The 19,175-nt window shown below is 45.3% G+C and overlaps 1 protein-coding gene and 1 pseudogene across 2 annotated transcripts in view; one reads left to right on the forward strand and one right to left on the reverse strand.

The window, feature by feature from the left end:
- Positions 1 to 19,175, forward strand: part of PPP2R2B (protein phosphatase 2 regulatory subunit Bbeta) — a 292,861-nt gene that overhangs the window by 46,064 nt on the left and 227,622 nt on the right. The gene's annotated exons all lie outside the window — the stretch shown is intronic.
- LOC136643273 (5S ribosomal RNA) lies at positions 7,077 to 7,196 on the reverse strand (annotated as a pseudogene).

A 19,175-nucleotide genomic window follows, 5' to 3' on the forward strand; every position in this document is an offset into this window, starting at 1 on the left:
CACATGTGGAAGAAACGTCCCCACATTTGGCAGGACCTTCTACAGGCAAACACTGGCCATAGAGAAGTGGCAGGTGTCTTGGTGTGGGTGGCCTTGTTTCCTTCTGGCCACTTTCAGTGAATATAGAGGGAATAACAACTGAAAAGGGCTTAAAGCACAATTTCCCAGTGGTGATGTGGAGACACCAAGCTTATTTACACCTGAATTGTAGACCTTCTCACCACTTGGGGGAGTGCATAGCAATATGTCTATGTAAAAGGCTGGATGACAGTTCCTTCTCTGGTCAGACAGCAGAAAAAAGGAAAAGGAGCTATAGGGTTCCTGTGCAGGTTCAAATGAAATCTTCTTTACAATAAGTGCATCAGGGCAGGGGAACAAGGTCTTGCTTTACTGTCCTTCTTTGATGAGTTTTAAAAGAAAGGATGAAAGGGCATTGTTCAGTAAGGGGTTAATTCTGCTAAATCCGTTTTCATTGTAGAGCTTTGGACTAGATGATACTGGAGAATTCTCTCAGCTCAATGAGTCTCTTTATCCTAGTTGTAAATAAATACTGGAGGCATTTATACCTTTAGAATGTCTATGTAAATAGTGTGAATGGCTTGTTTAATTGTCCCACGTGCCTGTATACAAGACAAGTAATCATATGCCCCAAAAATTCAAAACAATTTCAAACATGATAATGTTAAAACAGCCCTATACAATTTAGGACTAAATTATTCAAATAGATATCCATTTCCTTCCAATCATGAATTTTTCAAATGTTAGACTTTTACAAAATAACTTCTAAAGAAAATTTGCTCATCATGTCTTGCAAGTATAGCACATTTATCTCATTTATATATATTTAAATGAGATATTTATATATATTTATAAATATATTATACATATTTAAATTTATATATATATTTATAAATATATTTATATATATTATCATTTATAGCAAAGTTTATTTGATAGGATAATCTTAGATTATAAACCACAGCTTGTATCCAAAGAAAGTTAGCCATGTTAGCTTAAAGTTAGTTTAAATCTCATTGAAATTAATGTCAAATTAATAGTCAAATTAAACTTGACTAATTGACTTCAATGGTATTTTGTCACGGGTTTTTTTTTGTTTGTTTGTTTTTATACAGCTCAGTGTATACTTACATGTACATGTTGAACCAGGCAAAAATATTTTTAATTTTAAAAAGTTTGTACAGATATGAGAAAATTATTTAGGATTTGAGAAAACTCCAACTGTGTAGCCTCATGTAATTGTGCATTTCAATGAAACATAAAACAAAATTATTTTGCATAAGCATTCTCGGTGTGGAAGCTTCTTTCTGAAATTGCTACTTAACTTGAAACTTAGTAATTCACATTGTGGGAATTTTCTAGAGTGCCATTTGACCACTCAATCATATCTGTGTATAGAATCCATGATGTAAGGTGCTAGGGAAAGGGTCTTGAACTGGAGCACCCAGCAGGCAGGACCTGATGTCTTACTTTCTCTGCCACCAACACTGTACTTCTTCTTGCACATCTGACAGGGTGTCATAGTGCAAGGGTACCACCCAGGCAGCAGCATCTGTCTCCACAGGCCAATCCCAAGTTACCTAGGCATATAAAGTCTTGGCCTCAGTGTCCATCAGCCTGAACAACTTGTTATAGTGATCTACTTGCTCTGGCCTCAGCCTTGCCTGTTTAGGTCTTTCCTTTGTCATAGCCTCTGACATCAGAGAAAAATCCATGCTAAGGATTAACATGAGCTTAGTGCTTTCTCAGGCACTGTGAGGACAGGGGACAGGGAATGTGTCCCCTGAGATTGCAGAACCTTTAAGAGATGTGCTGATTGGTCAGTGCAGTTTGTGGAAGAGGGAATTGCTGCCATCTGTACTGCTGGTTTTCATCCTCACAGGGACCTTTGGGAGAAAGTCTATTGGCTGGAGGGGAGGAGAAGTTGAATCTATGGAACTCATGTATTGGAATAGCGGAAGATCTGGCGAGGAGGTAGAATGTGGTGTCTGCAGTGGCCCCCTTAAGAGTTAAGGCCTGGGCTTTCAGCAAAGGGTGTGCTGCACAGCTGCAGCCACTAGAGGCAATGAGGTACCTAAGGATATAAGGAGCACCTGAGGCAGGAAGGGTTTGTGGGTTGTAGAAGGTGTGCAGGTTGGAGAGGAGACTGACTTGGCTTATTGACTTTGACTTGGATACTCTGACTGATTTGACTGACTTACCTGGAATCTGACCTTGGACTGTGACTTGGTTTATTGACTTTGGACTCTGCCCTGGATACTCTGACTGACTTTGTGACTAACAGACTACTCAAACAGGCTTCGGAGAGCTGAGGAGTGCTGCTATACCTGGAAGGACTGCAGCCTTAGGAACTGGGTCCCTGCAGTTTAAACAGGCAAGCTACCCTGGTGGTGGAGTCTAGCAGTACTGCCGTAGAGAACTGGGGCCATCGGTGGGGGAACAAGAGGGGAGCTAATTAGCTTAGAGTGGGCATAAGTTCCCTAAGTGAGGCTTGGATTGGGGATCTGGCAGAACAACTCAGTAGGCAGTTGTGGCTCCTTTTTTTCTATCCTCCATCCCATTGGTAAATGAGGGCAGGAGCACTGGCTCCTCTTTCTTCTACTCGCTGAGGGTGGGAGGTGGAGGAGTTGCCATTACTGCAGATTCTGCAATAAGCTGATGGAGATGTTGCTGACTACTGTTACATAGTGAGAGATGTGGCACCATGTGCAGTATGCAATGGGGTCAAGCAGAGGGCTTTGTCCCAAGGGTTTAAAAACCTGGCAGTGAGTAGAGGACAATTAATCCAGAATAGATTATTAAAAACATAATCTTGTGAGATTAGACCAAGTCTCCTTGACTAGCATTCTGATTCCATCTGCTCCGTGCTGTATGTCCTGGAAGACTGAATGGAATATCAAGGCATATCACCAGAGACAATGCAACCCAGAACACGGTAACTTGGATCTGCTGCTGTTGCTGCTGCCTTTGCAATTGCGTTCACCTGTACATACATACACGTACAGAAACCCCTTACCTTGCTCCCGGCACAGTTTCTTCAAGTGTGGAAGTGTAGGAGTTCTGGTTTGATTTAAAGGGATCGTGCAAGCGAAGGAGCTTCTTCACTCATTTACAAGGCTCTGGCCAAAAAGTAGCCACAAGTATGCCCATCTTGTGATAAGGGATTTGTTTTGTCTCAGATGGGACATGTTATGCACTGTGCTACAACAGAGGGGGAGGCAACAGAGAGGGCTTCAGATGGGATCATGAAATACCCAACTTCCAGCACTGTGAAATATGATGATGAATATTTATAGACGGTTTTTCAACAAAAAGATCACACATCAATAATGGACAGGTTTAGCATCTAAAAGCAGCTCAATCAGTTAGTACAAGGGTGAAAAATCTAAGTTGGTCACCAAGGTGCAGTCACACAAATTCAGCATCCATGTTGAGGAGAAAAAGAATCCAAAATCCTCAGCTAACAAAGGATGTCAAGTGGAACAGCAACCTGGACAGTAGGAGACTTCTGTCCAAATTAATTGTAGGGAGGCCTTATTGCCTAATGAAATGCAAGCTTTATGCAGAAATCCTGTACAGGAAATAGACTGCTGAACCTTGAGAAGTACTGTGCCATTCCTTTGAGCAACTATCTGAAGCAAAGCCTGCAAAAAAACAAAAAGAAAAACAAATAAACAACAACAACAACAACAACAAAACCATCCTGCCATCCTGGATGCGCCCTCCGGGCCTATTCAGTCTGATTAAGGATTCCAAGAAAGAACACCACTCTTTTGTGAAATCATTAAAGCTGTGACATTTTATGAAGTCTTCTCATCTGATTGCGGCACAGGGGGATTTACTTTAGTGGATATTATTGGCTGTAAATTAAGGGGCAGTGACAGATCTTGCTTCAGGAATTAAAATAAATGCTGGAAAAGAGCCAGGTTTGAAAGCTGAACTTAGATATGAAGCTCTTTTAGGCCATTGCCTTGTCCTCCTTGATGAAGAATGCAAATGCATCCATTTGGGAATCTCATATTTGAAAGCTGGCATCTGGATTTAAAAAGAAGCCCTGCATATATCATCAGTATCATTTCCCTGCTCCCAGAATTTGGCTCTGACACAGCAGAGGCGGTTTGGCTCCAATACATTCTAGTCATCCCATAACATAGCAGATTGGATGACAGAAAGGGACAGCCTTTGACTGCAAGGTTGCTGTTTTTTAAACAATGTGTGAGGCTTGGCCACATAATGACTTTGAATCGCACTGCTAATGCCTCATAGACTTTTTATGCTAAATCACAATGTGTTTGACTTAACAGACTCTGATTTGAAAATGCATACTCAGTGCCTTAGACACTGCACAGTTTTGTCACATTGTTTCCTGTCACTCAGTGCATCTATGATACAGATCTTATATGATTGTATCATAATGTCTTGTAAACTGAGGTATTCAAGCTGTGTTTCTGGACTCCCTAGGGAGGCATGGCTCGCCCCCAGGGGCATAGTGAGACATCTTGGGGAGAGAGGTGGCCACAGCTGCTCAGCACAGCTGCACCCCTACATGCTGCTTTTCCGTGGCTGTGAATGAGGTGGGGCAGTGTGAGGTCCGGACGGTGTGTGAAACATGGTGGGGAGAGGTGGGAGAGAAGGCTGGCTGGGCAGCTGCGGAGGTGGCTCCTGGCAGGCTTCAAACTGGGAGGGAAACCTGACCTAGAAAGAGCAGCGCAGCACTTTCCTCCACTTGGGGAGCCCAGACTGCTCTTGGGGGGGGGGTGTCCAAATGCTACAGCCTGCATTCCTCCATGGGGGGAATAGGGGTGGCATCTGCATGTTGGGGGTGTATGTGTGTGAGCAGCCCCCATCTACTTTGGGGTGAGTTGTAATCTTGCTCAGTGCAGCTGAAATCCTTTCCACACTTTCCTGGGAGTAAGCCCCATTGACTCAAATGGGACTTACTTCTGAGTAGACCTACATAGGATTGGGCTCTGTCAGCTTAACCATGGATCTTCACCTTTTTCTTTTTCCTTCTTTTCCTTCCCCTTCAAAAAAGAAAAAAACCTGATCAGTCAAGCTTTATCTCCAAAAATTGATTAAAAAATAAAAATACCTATTCCTTTTCAGCCATCCCCCTTTTCCTCCTGCCTCCTTTTGGTGGGGGAGTACTTCCCATGTTGGCTGCTATTATAAGACAAAAGGCACAATCCTAGCTAGGTCTACTCAGAAGTAAGTCCTATTGTGTTAAATGGGACTTACTCTGAGGAAAGTGAGGTTAGAATTGCAGCCAAACAGTCTCTGGGTCTCAGTTTCACATCAGTTTGCAATTAGCAGATACATACAAAACAAAGTCTTCCCCTCCCCCAGCAAATTCATCACTTCTCCCCCTCTTTCCAAAACCCTCCAGGTGTGCTGCTAACAAACTCAGGGCACAATCCTAACCAGGTCTACTCAGAACTAAGTTCTATTTTGTTCAATGGGGCTTACTCTCAGGTAAGTGTGGTTAGGACTGCAGTCTCAGAGTACTGGCAGCTGTTTTTTTGTTTCTAGTGTATAATTATAACACCCTCACCTCCATTTTGGGGGTAACTGAGGTGATGTAATGGGCAGCCATGGCCACAAGGGTCAGGGGAGCCGCGGGCCAGAAAAGTTCTGGCAGGCCAGAAAAGCCAGAACCACTGGCTTAGACTATAAGGCTTTCCAGCTGTAAAAGCCTTAGCATGTTTATCAAAACTGTCTGCCTTTTCTTCTGCTTCTCCTTCTCCTCTGGGTAGCTGCCTTTGAAACAGAAGGCCTGTGACTTCTTCCTCCCTCTGCAGAAATACCTCCTTCCTGTGCATCTCCAGTAGTGTAGGAGAGCCACTTCTCCATGGTGCTAGCCCATGACTAGGAAGCCTGGGTGAATGCAGCAATCATGCAGGCTGGACCAATTGTGCAACTTTTTTGCACCCATTCACTTCCCTCTATGGTGAGATCACAGTTTAGGAACATAGTGCCCAGGCTTTAGTTGTGTTTGAAGAAACCAAACTCACTTTCCTTTGTTGTCTTTTCTTAATAGCATCTCCAATTCTGGGTCACTTTAGATCCTATGGGCAGAAGGTAGAATCTATTGATAGATCTCTAATTGGTTTTCAGTAGCTCAGCAAGAGTTTCTGACTGTTCTGGAATAACTGTAGCAAGAAATAGGCTCTTCCCAACTGCTGAAGCTGAGAAAGCTTGTGTATAACTAGGAGTCAATGTTTGTGTGAATGATCATGAACTTAGTTTCTTTGAAAACCAATTCTTGGACTAGGCATTTACTTGAGGCACTCCATTCCTTCAATTTATATCCATTTCTCTGAGCCACTATTTTTTGCATTTGGTTGGTGGACCTCAGGGTTCCAGTAAATTTCAAATGAGAACCTGGAAGCCTGAAGGTGGCTACCCTGGGCTCAGAATACAGGAAGGAAGGTGTTAGTGCCCCAAACAGCGCTTCAAGCAGTAACCACTGATAACAGCTGTCCCAACTCCCAATCAGTCAGCAACCAATCAAAACATCACCAGAATAAGAAAATAACCCATGGCTACTGTTTAAGGTAAGTGTGTCTGAGTGAAAAGCACTAAGTAACAGCCCAAATTCCAACTAACACAACAGCGGATCTGAGAGTCTGCTGTCACAAATGGTTGTTTTGAAGCTACTGCCACAAATAGCAGCAGTCTTGACAGCCCACTGCCACTACCAGCTACCCTTGGGAGCATAAGTAAGCCAACTTGGATGGTGGAAAAAATGGAGTTGGGAGGGGAATGGGAGTTTCTGGGTGGGGAAGGTAGGGGTAGATCCCAGTGGCAATGAGTTGCAACAAAGCAAAAGGGAGTGGGATTCTCACTGGTTAAGATTCGCGACGGCATGGATGTATGTATGAAGAAAAGCCAAGCCTTAAGAACATGTGGGATAATCTTAGCAGCTTTTAGTTGCGTATTAAATATGCACTGACTCATAGCATTCCAGCTTCCTGCTTTAGGAGCTCTATGATTCTTTTTGAAAGTACGTCGGATGGATCCCTGGTTGGCAACCTTCAGTCTCGAAAGACTATGGTATAAGCCTACAGCACCTGGTATTCCCAGGTGGTCTCCCATCCAAGTACTAACCAGGCCAGACCCTGCTTAGCTTCCGAGATCAGATGAGATCGGACATGTGCAGGGTAACAGTTACTGCCAGATTTGTGGATCTTTGTGTATTCAGCCTTGCAGAACAAAACAAAATGGAGTCCTCTGCACAGAAGGAAGTACTTCATATTTTTTTTGCCTTAGTGTCATTATGCAGCTGTTCCATGAAGAGTAGGACCTCACAGCATTTGTTTTGTTGTATTGCCTATGACATCCACAAGGTGGTAGTCTTCATTAACATTGAATGTTCTTTCTCCCCTCTCATTGCCATGCTCCAAATACCTCAGTTGTCCTTTGTTAGCAACATTTGTGCCAAAAAAAGCATTTTGCATTTTTTTTGTATTCAACATTAAAAAAGAAAAAAAAGAAAAGACAATTTTTATGTCTTGGATGTATTTGATGTAGAATGTCAACTTTCTAGCAAAGGGGATTGGGGGGGGGGGGAGAGAAATCTATTGTGCCTGAAATGAATTAACCAATTTGTAAACATGACACTTCCTGCATCTTCATCTTTAAAACATTAGCCCGTGGGGCAAATGATTAGCATTTTCCCTTGACACTGGCACCGATACCTTTGCTAACTTGGATGAGCCAATGCCTTGGCTTTGGCAAGAAGTACCCTTTAATGGCTGCACACTGTTAGGAAGGGCAAGTACTGCTGAGGGAAGCCAAAAGTGTGGCGGGAGCATTGCTGTGTGTATAATATATTGGCAGCTCATTTAATAAGGCAAACAAACCAGGCTACCTTAATCATGGGAGCTGGCCTAGAAAGGCTGCGGCAACAAGCGAGAGCCACCCTGCTGTGACAATGTTTTCAGGAAAGTGCTCTGAACAGAAACATTACGATGACTTGTCAATATTGCTCTCTCAGAGAAAATAACAGCATTCATGCATTTTGTATAAGGGAGGTAGATCAAACAGGCGATCAAAGTCATTTTATTATGTATAAGCTCTCCTCCTGTGTTGTTTTTAATGTCAGGAGCACAGGCATTTGCGAATGGGCTCATTTGCCCACAGTTATGATCAATGTTGTCTTTAGGTGCCACCAAGTAAACTGTCAAGACGATCTTTTCAGGCTATATCCTGTTCTTCTCTGTCCCCTTCATCCAAGCAAGTGTGACTCTTTAATCAAGGGCTTTAAAGCAAGAAGTTGTATGGGAGAGTTTGTGCAGAAGATAAAGAAACACAAGTTAGTCCTTGTGTGCACCTGTTGATAGTGCCTGGTTTTTAACGCCAGGCTTTTCAACTTTGTTTTTCGCAAGTACCTGTATCACTTTACCAGTTATCACCTTTTGCAGGTACCATTTTTTGCAAGTGCCACCATTGCCAACAGAGCAATGTGTGCGCAGGAGTGGGAAGCATGCCCCACAGTTTCCCGGTAGTTAGAGAGGCTTCTTCAGTCTCTTCCACATCCATGGCAGCGAAGCCAGGTGCCACCAGCCATACTGTGAAGTCCAATGAGTGGTACTGGCCTGGTGCCAGTTTTCTAACCTGACAGCAGCATCTTAATCATGTTCTGCTTTCTCATTCTGGAAAGGATATCCCCATTGCTTCTGACCATTTATGTTAGCGCCACAATGATTTGTTCCTTTTTTTTTAAAGTTCTGAGATAAATTAGAGCTACCTAGATTTGGGTTTACCAAAGTGATGCATTCCTGAAGTGTGGTGTGGGCCAAGTTCCCTCTACTGAGTGTATGTAGTGGTCTGTGCAAAATACAGGCAGGCCTTTGGGACACCAAGAGATGCCTCATCAGCATTGTGTCTGGACTGTTGCAAGAGCCCCGACTAGTGAGGAAAGGCTCACTTTCCATCAAAAACTCAGCACCTATAATGCTTTTAAAAACTTCATTCGTACAGTGGTGAATGTTAGGAGATTCTGAGATGTCACATTCCTTTTGTGTGAGCTTGGGTGAAGCCCTTTGCTCACCCAATGGTACACGTGGGGAGAATACTGTAAAAATAATTGAGAAAGTACCTTACCATGTGCACACTGTTTAACATCTCCCCACCAGTGCTGAGACTGTCAGCACTGTTGTGCAGCTGCTACATTTGCTAGGGCTTTACACATTTGACCATGGTCTTCTGAACAGGGCCCTCCCAACTTGTCATAAGGGCTTCCTGTGGCCTGCATGCAGGGCAAGTCAGATCAAAACAAGTCCTTAACCTCAGTTTGAAATCTGGGCATAGTACAGATTGCTTGCTGAGTCCAGTCCACCCAGCAGTTAAAGGCAGGGTAAACGGCTTCCTTCTGCGGGGCTGCAGATCTCTTTGCTGGGGGGGAGAAGGGAGAGTTTATAGTATGCAGTGTATATTCTTGCATGTGTCACTAGACCAATGATTGAAAACATATGTCAAAAATAAATGGAAGTTAAAATACCCTATATAGATGAAAAAGCATCCTAGGTCACTAAGAGCCCGATTCTATCCAACTTTCTAGTGCCAACGCAGGCATGCCAATGGGGCATGTGCTACATCCTGCAGTGCAGTCAGAGAGGCCTCCACAAGCTAAGGCTGCAGCTTTCAAACTCCTGGAGAGTTTGAAAGCCGCAGGAAGTCTTTGCAGGGGAGGGGAGGGAGGCAGCGGGGGCGGGGGAAAGGCAGTGACGCGATCCCCAGGATTGCATCGCTAATGGGGCTGCAGGGACTGGGATGCACTCACCAGTCCCTGCAGCAGCCGTCCCGGGGTGGGGGGAGTCCTGTGCGAGCATCTGCAGGGCTCCGCAGCCTGCAGAAAGTGAAAGTGGAGCGATTGAGCAAAACCGGAAGTGGAGCGTGATCGCTTCACTTTCTGCAGGCTGGGGAGCCCTGCAGACACTTGCGCAGGGCTCCCCGCACCCCGGGAAGGCTGCTGCAGGGACTGGTGAGTACATCCCAGTCCCTGCAGCCCCCCTGAGTGGCGCGATCCTGGGGATCGCGTTGCTGCCTTCCCCCTGCCCCCACCCCTTAAGGGGGCAGAGGCCAGGCCCCTCAGGCTGGGGCGTCGCAGCACCCCAGTTTGAATACCACTGAGCTAAGGGACCATTTTTTCCCTTGTCATGGGGCTGCATTGCGGCTGCAGCAGTGCTGGAAAGTTGGATAGGATTGGACCCTAAGTTTTACTTGGGAGTAATTCCTACTGAACCCAATGCAAGTACAGATGCATAAGATTACACTGTAGTTCTAATTCTTCTTACTTTCCCTTCATGGAGTGAAGTCTACATACCGTATTCCCCGTGTCACACTGTGATGTCAAAAGTGTGCAACCATGCATTGGTAGAGGTGTGTTTGTACCAGTTATCTTTGAATTACACCATCCTTCTATATGACAAAACTTGTAACGTTTGATCCAAATATTTTTAAAGGGAATGTATTGTAATACCTACAGCCCAGTCCTAACTTTCTGGGTGCCAGGGCAATATGTGTTGCGCTGGCTGAGTCTGCTTTATGGCAAAGCAGCCTTTGCCAGCACGCACTGCTGGGTCACTGACAGACTGCTAAATATCCACCAGAGCAGGTAAGACCATGCAGAGTTTGAAATGGGAGAGAGGAGGATGAGAGAGAGCAGTGTCAGAGGCAGGGAGCAGGGCAAATCAGCCTGGGAGGGGGGAGGTGTGGCAGTGCAAACTGAATCCTGACCCCCTTCCTGGGCCTGATCCACCTTCATGCATCAGTTCAGACTTGTGCCAGTGATCAACCTGGCATAGGTACACATTGACTCATAGCAGCTGCTGGGGGTTACCCCAGGGCAAGGGAGCCAATATTCCCTGACCCTGAGAAGGCTTCCAGTGGCCAAAACGCCCCATGGGATACAGCAGAAACTGCGCCAGCACTGCTACATCCCGGTGTGGAGATTTAGGGCCCAATCCTATCCAATTTTCCAGGGCCGGTGCAGTGGTGTCAATGGGATGTGAGCTACATCCTTTGGTGGGGAGGCAGTCGCAGAAGCCTCCTCAAGGTAAGAGAACGTTTGTTCCCTTATCTCTGGGCTGCACTGTGGCTGCACCGGTGCTGGAAAGTTGGATACAATTAGGCCCTTAGTTAGGATAGGTCCTTATATGGCCTAGTTTATAGTGGTTGTGGCTAAGTCTGTATGGTGTATGAAAGCAGGAGCTGTTATTTTAGCCCTTATTAGACTTTTATCCATCTTATGCAATGCATTTTTTAAGTGATTGCCATGTCATGGGATCATAAAAATTTTGTGAGTTCTCTAAGTCTAGGGTAAAGATGGGATAGAAGTCAAACTCCAAAATCATATCATTTTTGCCACTGTTCACGGGTGTTCTGTATGTAAGCTGTGTAATGCAGCACAAGCTATAATGAACTTCTGGCTATAAACAGACACCTATGAATGTCATCACAATGTGCCATTGAAGGCTGAAATCAAACCCTACACTTGGCAGAAGTCCCTGTCCTTTAAGGTGAAAATAATTCTGCACTGACTGCAGAGCTGTGCACTTTATATTCTTTCCAGCGCAAGGCTGGACCATCAATGTACTTGCGTTATTGTGGGTTTCATGGCATCTTTAATTTATTTACTGGTGGGCATCCCGAGTCATACTGATGAAGATAGTATGACTAATCAGGATGATAATTTGGTGATTTATCTAATATCAGTCACTACTACTGGTGCAGGAAGAAAAATCTTATGAGTTGCCAGGCCTCTGAGCTATAGTGAGTATAACTCACTTTAGTGCTATAGAGCTTTTCTACAGAGCTCTAGAATGAGCACTATAGTGAGCTTTTCTTAACCTCTGATTGTCCCTAAAGTCCTCCCCCCCCCCCAAATAATTGTTGAAACCTGATTATCTGTTTGGAGCCATTGGTGCAGGATCTAAGACTACCCCCAGAACTGGCACCCAGAATACATGGAAAAGCAAGTGATATTAGTTTCACAGAGAAAAATTGACACAGGTCAGAAAATGTGTGCTTGGAAAAATTCTAAGATAACATTCAGGGAATAAAATAGATTAAAATTATTTTGCAAAATTTCTCATGCATATTCTCAGGATGAGTATGAGTGTGTATATGCATGTGTTTGGGTAAATGTGCATACAAGTCAAATTTCATTCAAGGATGTCCAGTTGCTGCCCAGGGGGGAAGGACCCCAAGTCAGCTCAAGTCCCTGCCAGCCCTTCTGGTTTCCACACCTGTCAGCCTACTCGAGGCCTCGCCCATTAGCTTCGCCTACTGGGCCAACCTGGTCTTTCAAGGGCTCAGAAACTGTTCTAGGGGAAAGGGTTTCATGCCACTCCACAGTCATAAGAACATAAGAACAGCCCCACTGGATCAAGCCATAGACCTATCTAGTCCAGCTTCCTGTATCTCACAGCAGTCCACCAAATGCCCCAGGGAGTACACCAGATAACAAGAGACCTGCATCCTGGCAGCCCAGTCTTCCTCCTGGGCTGCCCCGTGAGCCGCCCAGGGCTCAATGACTTCGCTGCCCTTTAGTAGCAGACTGTTCTTATAGACTACACCGGTGTGCTTATATCTCTTGTAGCTACTGGCTATCCCTGCCTCTACAATGCACATGTTTCTCCACCCCATTAGGAAATAGTCATGCTGACTTCCTTGCTTACCTGGTAACCTTGACTCCTGATAGAGGATGCTACTGTTATAGCACTGTCATCTATATTGGAATTTACAGAGCAAAATAAGAAAAATTCAGATCCCTGCCTTCTTGCTATTTCAGGCTGAGATGAAGAGGAAAAGGCAATGGGGAAGCAAGGGCAAAAAAGTGCTTCCTTTTCCTTTAAGCTTTTTTTCAACTGTGCATGTGAATCTGAATCAAGACTATTACCCAAGAAAAGGCTGCTGTTGCAACCTTGCTTAGGTTTGGAAATGGTGAGAGCTTGTACCGCCTACTACTCCAGCTTGCCTTGTCTGAGAATCTCCTTAATTATGCATCTTTCCCTTTAACTTTCTCTGTTCTTCAGCTGTTTACTCACCTCTGCTTAGATCACAACACAAGAACAAAGGTATTCATGGTGAAAATAGAAGGGTGACTCAGGTCAGGGCAAGTGCCAGCCTGTTCTGTGTGGGCACAAGCTTGGGCCCTCTTTAAACTTTCCAGCTGTAGCACTGACTGCTTGATTCCCATCTAACATATGGCTCTCCTCTGCACTTGGAATGATTTTCTCATTTGGATTAGAATGAAAAACTGACTGCCATAGGCTCATCTAGCTATATTTGGGAAGCAAATGTATTACCACCAGCTTTAGAACATCCATTGCAGGTTTATTCATAATCGGGAATTCTCTTTAAATCCAGTTCATAGCTGTGGGGAATATATTTTCCAGTGCTCAATTCAGCATCCTCCTTGCCCTGCCCCATATGATTTGGCAGGGCTTTGCTTGCTGTAATTTTTTACACTGACCATGTATGTATTGGCAACCTTCAGTCTCGAAAGACTATGGTATCGCGTTCTGAAAGGTGGTTCTGGCACAGCGTCTAGTGTGGCTGAAAAGGCCAATCCGGGAGTGACAATCCCTTCCACACCGGGAGCAAGTGCAGTCTGTCCCTGGTCTGTCTCCCTGGCCATGGGCCTTCCTTCTTTGCCTCTTAACCTCAGACTGTTGGCAAAGTGTCTCTTCAAACTGGGAAAGGCCATGCTGCACAGCCTGCCTCCAAGCGGGCCGCTCAGAGGCCAGGGTTTCCCACTTGTTGAGGTCCATCCCTAAGGCCTTCAGATCCCTCTTGCAGATGTCCTTGTATCGCAGCTGTGGTCTACCTGTAGGGCGCTTTCCTTGCACAAGTTCTCCATAGAGGAGATCCTTTGGGATCCGGCCATCATCCATTCTCACGACATGACCAAGCCAACGCAGGCGTCTCTGTTTCAGCAGTGAATACATGCTAGGAATTCCAGCACGTTCCAGGACTGTGTTGTTTGGAACTTTGTCCTGCCAGGTGATGCCGAGGATGCGTCGGAGGCAGCGCATGTGGAAAGCGCTCAGTTTCCTCTCCTGTTGTGAGCGAAGAGTCCATGACTCGCTGCAGTACAGAAGTGTACTCAGGACGCAAGCTCTGTAGACCTGGATCTTGGTATGTTCCGTCAGCTTCTTGTTGGACCAGACTCTCTTTGTGAGTCTGGAAAACGTGGTAGCTGCTTTACCGATGCGCTTGTTTAGCTCGGTATCGAGAGAAAGAGTGTCGGAGATCGTTGAGCCAAGGTACACAAAGTCATGGACAACCTCCAGTTCATGCTCAGAGATTGTAATGCAGGGAGGTGAGTCCACATCCTGAACCATGACCTGTGTTTTCTTCAGGCTGATTGTCAGTCCAAAATCTTGGCAGGCCTTGCTAAAACGATCCATGAGCTGCTGGAGATCTTTGGCAGAGTGGGTAGTGACAGCTGCATCGTCGGCAAAGAGGAAGTCACGCAGACATTTCAGCTGGACTTTGGATTTTGCTCTCAGTCTGGAGAGGTTGAAGAGCTTTCCGTCTGATCTGGTCCGGAGATAGATGCCTTATTGTTTGTGCATAGTCTGAAATAGTACTTATCTGTCACATTAGAGATTCCCTAATGACTGCTGCCTGCTTTATCTGTAGTTCTTGGCACTATAGAGATTCATCACTGTGGTAGATTTTTTTTTCTTTTCTTTTGCAGCCTGCCTCTCTCTGAGCTGCATACCTATATTCAATTTGATCCCGATTTCCTCCCTAATCTGTGAACAGAGAAGTCATACTACTAGTCAGCCGTACACAGCTGCAAATGGTAGCATTTCTTTTCCTAGCAGTGCCCTAATTCAGATACTTGGGAGTGGAGAGCAAGGGTTTATGGGAGAGGGTAGCTGGCTGGTGAGTGAAATGGTGGTTTACCATATGGTCAATGGACCTCTGTACCCAGAAGCTTCAGGTAGGAGGCAGCATTTGAACACTTCTAAAAACTTTTAAGGGCCAGTTCACATTGCTGAATTCTTTCCTGTGACTGGGTATGTAAGCATACAAATGCAGAAAGATTAACTTGAACAGGGTCATATACACACAGTGGGCTGGCAGCTATCTCCGTGAACACAACTATATGTTTTATCAGTTGCTACAATCTCGGAGAGAACCTATTGCTCACAGCCTGGTTTAGTATGAACCGTGTAGTTAGTCTCACATCCACATACACGTTTGCATGGATTTAGCTGTGTGAATAGGCTCCAAGACTGAGTTGCCTTGGAATATTGTAAGCAAATAGATTTAAAGGTTGATTCAGTGACACTGACAATATAGTGAAATATAAGTTGATTATATATGGGTTCATTTTGGTATGTACAATGGACTGGTGTAGATGACCAATTCCCAGATCTCCAATGCAAGGGGATAATTCAATTTTCTACCACAAATGGTTGTGATTGATTGATAGTAGTTGAGTAAACAAGGTCTCCAGATATAGAAGGGCACACTGAAGTGGTTTTGTCATTCAGGGTGTGATGGTGGTAACACTGCTAACCATCATGTAGTTATGGGAAGTCACAGACACACACTCCGTCCATCAAGCTTCCCATGCCCTCTTGGGTTCCTCAAGGGAAGACTGAAGATGCTACAGCATTCTGTTTTGGCTGTCTTTACTATGTCCCAGCCCAACCCTTGGGGAGTAGATTTGCTGCCACCAGAGACAAGATTAAGGCTCAAATCCTAACCAACTTTCCAGCACTGGCATAACTGTGCCAATGGGATGTGTGCTGCACCCTGCAGTTCGATGGCACTCATGCAGCCCTCCTCAGAGTAAGGGAATGTTTATTCCCTTACCTCAGAGCTGCATTGCCCTTATGTCAGTGCTGGAACGTGGGTTAGGATTGCGCCCTAAGACTATATCTCATGCCTTTCCTCTAGTTTGTGAAGCGGGCCATTAACTTGGATCCTTCAGCACAGTGTCCTGTTACTGGAGGAGGGAAAGAGGTGTCAACTGACTTGACGGACACGCTCACCAACGTATGTACTCCCACTCCAAACTCTTGTAGCATTTGACCAAAGCAGTTTATTGGAGAGCAAGAAGGCAAATGGCTCTTAGCTCATGTATTTTACCAGATAGATACCAGGCAGGATGCTCTGAAAATTCAGAAAAGAGTTTATTAAAAGAAGGGGGGAAACAGGCAAAGTATAAAATGGGAAATAAAAGATATGTAGCCAGAGGCAGTACAAAAAGAAATCAAAACAGTTTCTACCTACACGTTTCCTGTGCTAAGAAATGCTCTTAGATTGTCTTGAAACAATGTAGAGTCCTCTATTTCCAAGGGGTAGTTCAGCCTGAGCAGTTGACCCTGATTCTGCAAGACCCCACTCACCCTCTCTCATTTAGAGGTGTTGGGAGATTGAGCTTTGGCCCTTGTTGATTAGTTCAGGCAAGTCTGAGCCAGGTCTGCTACATTTTGGACACAGACAAAAAAGGATGAAGAGATCCTGTTCATCACATTTGGGAAAAGAGCTAGCATGGTGTAGTGCAGCAGCACCCAATATTGCGACCACTGTGTTCAGAAAATGTGGTCCGTGGCCGGACTGCAGCTTTTTGTTCCATTTCCACGTGGCTCCTGTCCTGGGTAGATCTGGGCTCTGAGATGCTGTGGGTAGTTGCATCTGTTGCCTGGTGTCCCAGAGGCTGCTCAGCAAGACGTCCAGGCAGATGTGACTACCTGGGGCATTTCAGAGCCCAGATCTACCCAGGAGAGGAGCCACGCGGAGGCGAATCGAAGAAGTCTGCTCACCAGGCAGATGGATCCACCCAAATGCCAGATCTGGCCCCCAGGCCTGGGTTTGCATGGACCTGGTATAGTGGTTTGGGAGTTGGACTTTGTCCTGGAAGATCGAGGTTCTAATCCCCACTCAGCTATGCAGCGTCCTGGGTGACCTTGGGCCAGTCACTCTCAGTCTCATCTACCTGACAGGGTTATTGTAAGGATAAAAGGAGGGGGGAATGATGCACAACAAGCTGAGCCCCTTGGAGGAGAGGTGGTATAAAAATGTGAAAAATAAATAAAAAATAAGAATCCACGTTTACACTTCCTCTTTTACAGAACTGTTAAAGTACTGGAGCCTCATTCCCCTTTGCATTTTAGACATGGGCAGCCCAATCCTGAGCTGCCCGGCATGCAGGGCTGCAGTGGCACCGAAAATCCAGCATGCCCCAGGCAGCCACAGCCACCTCCTTGGGAGAAGGGGACTTTTTTCCCCTTCCCCCAGATAAAGCGAGTAGCCCCACAATGGGGCTACTCAATGACTACCCACGGGTCTGCGTAGAATATCGAGCCTCTGTGTCAGGCAGATGGCCTGACACGGACGCTCAGGATCCAGTGGAGCAAAGCTCCATTGGTTCTACCTCCCTTCCACCCCACTCCCTTCCACCAGCATACCCTCTCCCCACCCTCTCTCCACCTCCCCTGCCCTGGAATGCCTCCTACCCGCCTTCCCCATGCTCCCATCTACCTCTCCGCTACCCAGTGGTCCGCGCGACTGCCAAGTGGCGGAGCTCTGGTGCTCCACCAGTGCTAGTCCAGCGCTGGGTTGGCACAGGCGCTCTACTGGTGCTTGGGCCCGCAAATGTGCCTTATGACATGTTTGCGACAGTGCATGCCGGCAGTGAGCTGGCACACACTGAATAGGATTGGGCCCTAAATCATTTATATCCATATTGAAAATTGGGTGCATCATGAAGGAATCACACATCTCCTTAACCATATGCTCATACTTTACATTGATTCACTTTGCTCCAGGTACTGCATCATGTTGTGATGTGTATTCAAAAGCAGCAGCTAATATATAATAGACATGCTAGATATGCATATGCTAGATATACTGAGTCCCAGTTACAGAAAATTTGCTGGATATACGTTCTTACCACCCCCTCCCCCCAAGCCACTCAAAAACATAAACAGTTAACACAATAAACAATCCGTTCTCTGCTCTGAAAAAGCTTCCTGCTGACTGAAGTTCACAGGGTGCCCTACAAACAGGTCTAATCAATATGTTTGAGATGGAGCTAATCCAAGGAAGAATTCTAAGCAACCTTTGTTGTTGTTTTTAGCCTGAAAGGTGAACGAGCCTTTTTCCAAGATAAAATGTGTTTTGACATAACGTAGTAACATTTAAATGCCATTTTTCCAATTGATAATTTTCAAAGTTGCTGATCAAACTAACAAACATATTTACTTGCCTATAAGATATTGGACTGAAATCAATACATGAACCCATTATGCTTATGAGTTCTGGCTATTTCCTTCTATCTCCTCCTCCTCCAACCCCCCCCCCCCGCCACCTCCACCACAGCAAACAGATCATCCAGAAATGGCAATTACCTTTAAGTTAAAGGCCATATGCTTAGGAGTCTTGAATGCCTCTTTCTCCCTCTGACATCATTGGAGCTCATTATCTTTCAGTATTTGATCTGAAATTCCTCCAGGGCATTCTGTACCTAGCCGACTAGTTTTCTAGGAAGTTATAATTGCAAGAATATCTGCAATCATGCTCCTGAAAGTCGAAATCAACAGCAATACAGCACAATATGGTAGAGTGTGTGTGTGTCCATCCATCCCACCACAATAATTTATTTGATGCTGCGTCCTTCATTTTTGCACCATTTTAGAGCATCTGTTTGTGCATAACATTGTGCTTGAATTTCACACCTAACCTTGTATTTTATATATATATTTGGCTGTAACTTGTTTCTTTACGTAGGGTATGTGCTCAAGTGGACAGCAACCAAATCTTGTTCCAAGATAGCAGTGAAAGGGGGTTAGAGGGGTTAGGGACACTTGGAAGTGTGTCCTTTGCTAGAAAATCTTGCCAAAGAAAAGCAGGACTCCAAAGGTTGCTGCAGGACAACCTGCTGAGTGGCACCCTTTATTGCTCCTCTGAGCTCAAGCAACCTACATGCCCCACCATCTGCTGTCATAATCCTCGCTGCTGTGCAGGCAGCATATGTGGCAGCAGGAGGAGGTGGCAAGGGAAAAGGAGGGGGCTAAATATGGCACTTTTTGTGAAGACCCCCATTCCCTTGAGGGATATGGTGAGTGCGTCAGTGTATTAGCCAGACATGTCTTCTAGCACTCTCCAGGGTGTGATGGAAAGAAAAC

Source organism: Tiliqua scincoides, chromosome 2, assembly GCF_035046505.1.
Source record: "Tiliqua scincoides isolate rTilSci1 chromosome 2, rTilSci1.hap2, whole genome shotgun sequence".
NCBI lineage: Eukaryota > Metazoa > Chordata > Lepidosauria > Squamata > Scincidae > Tiliqua > Tiliqua scincoides.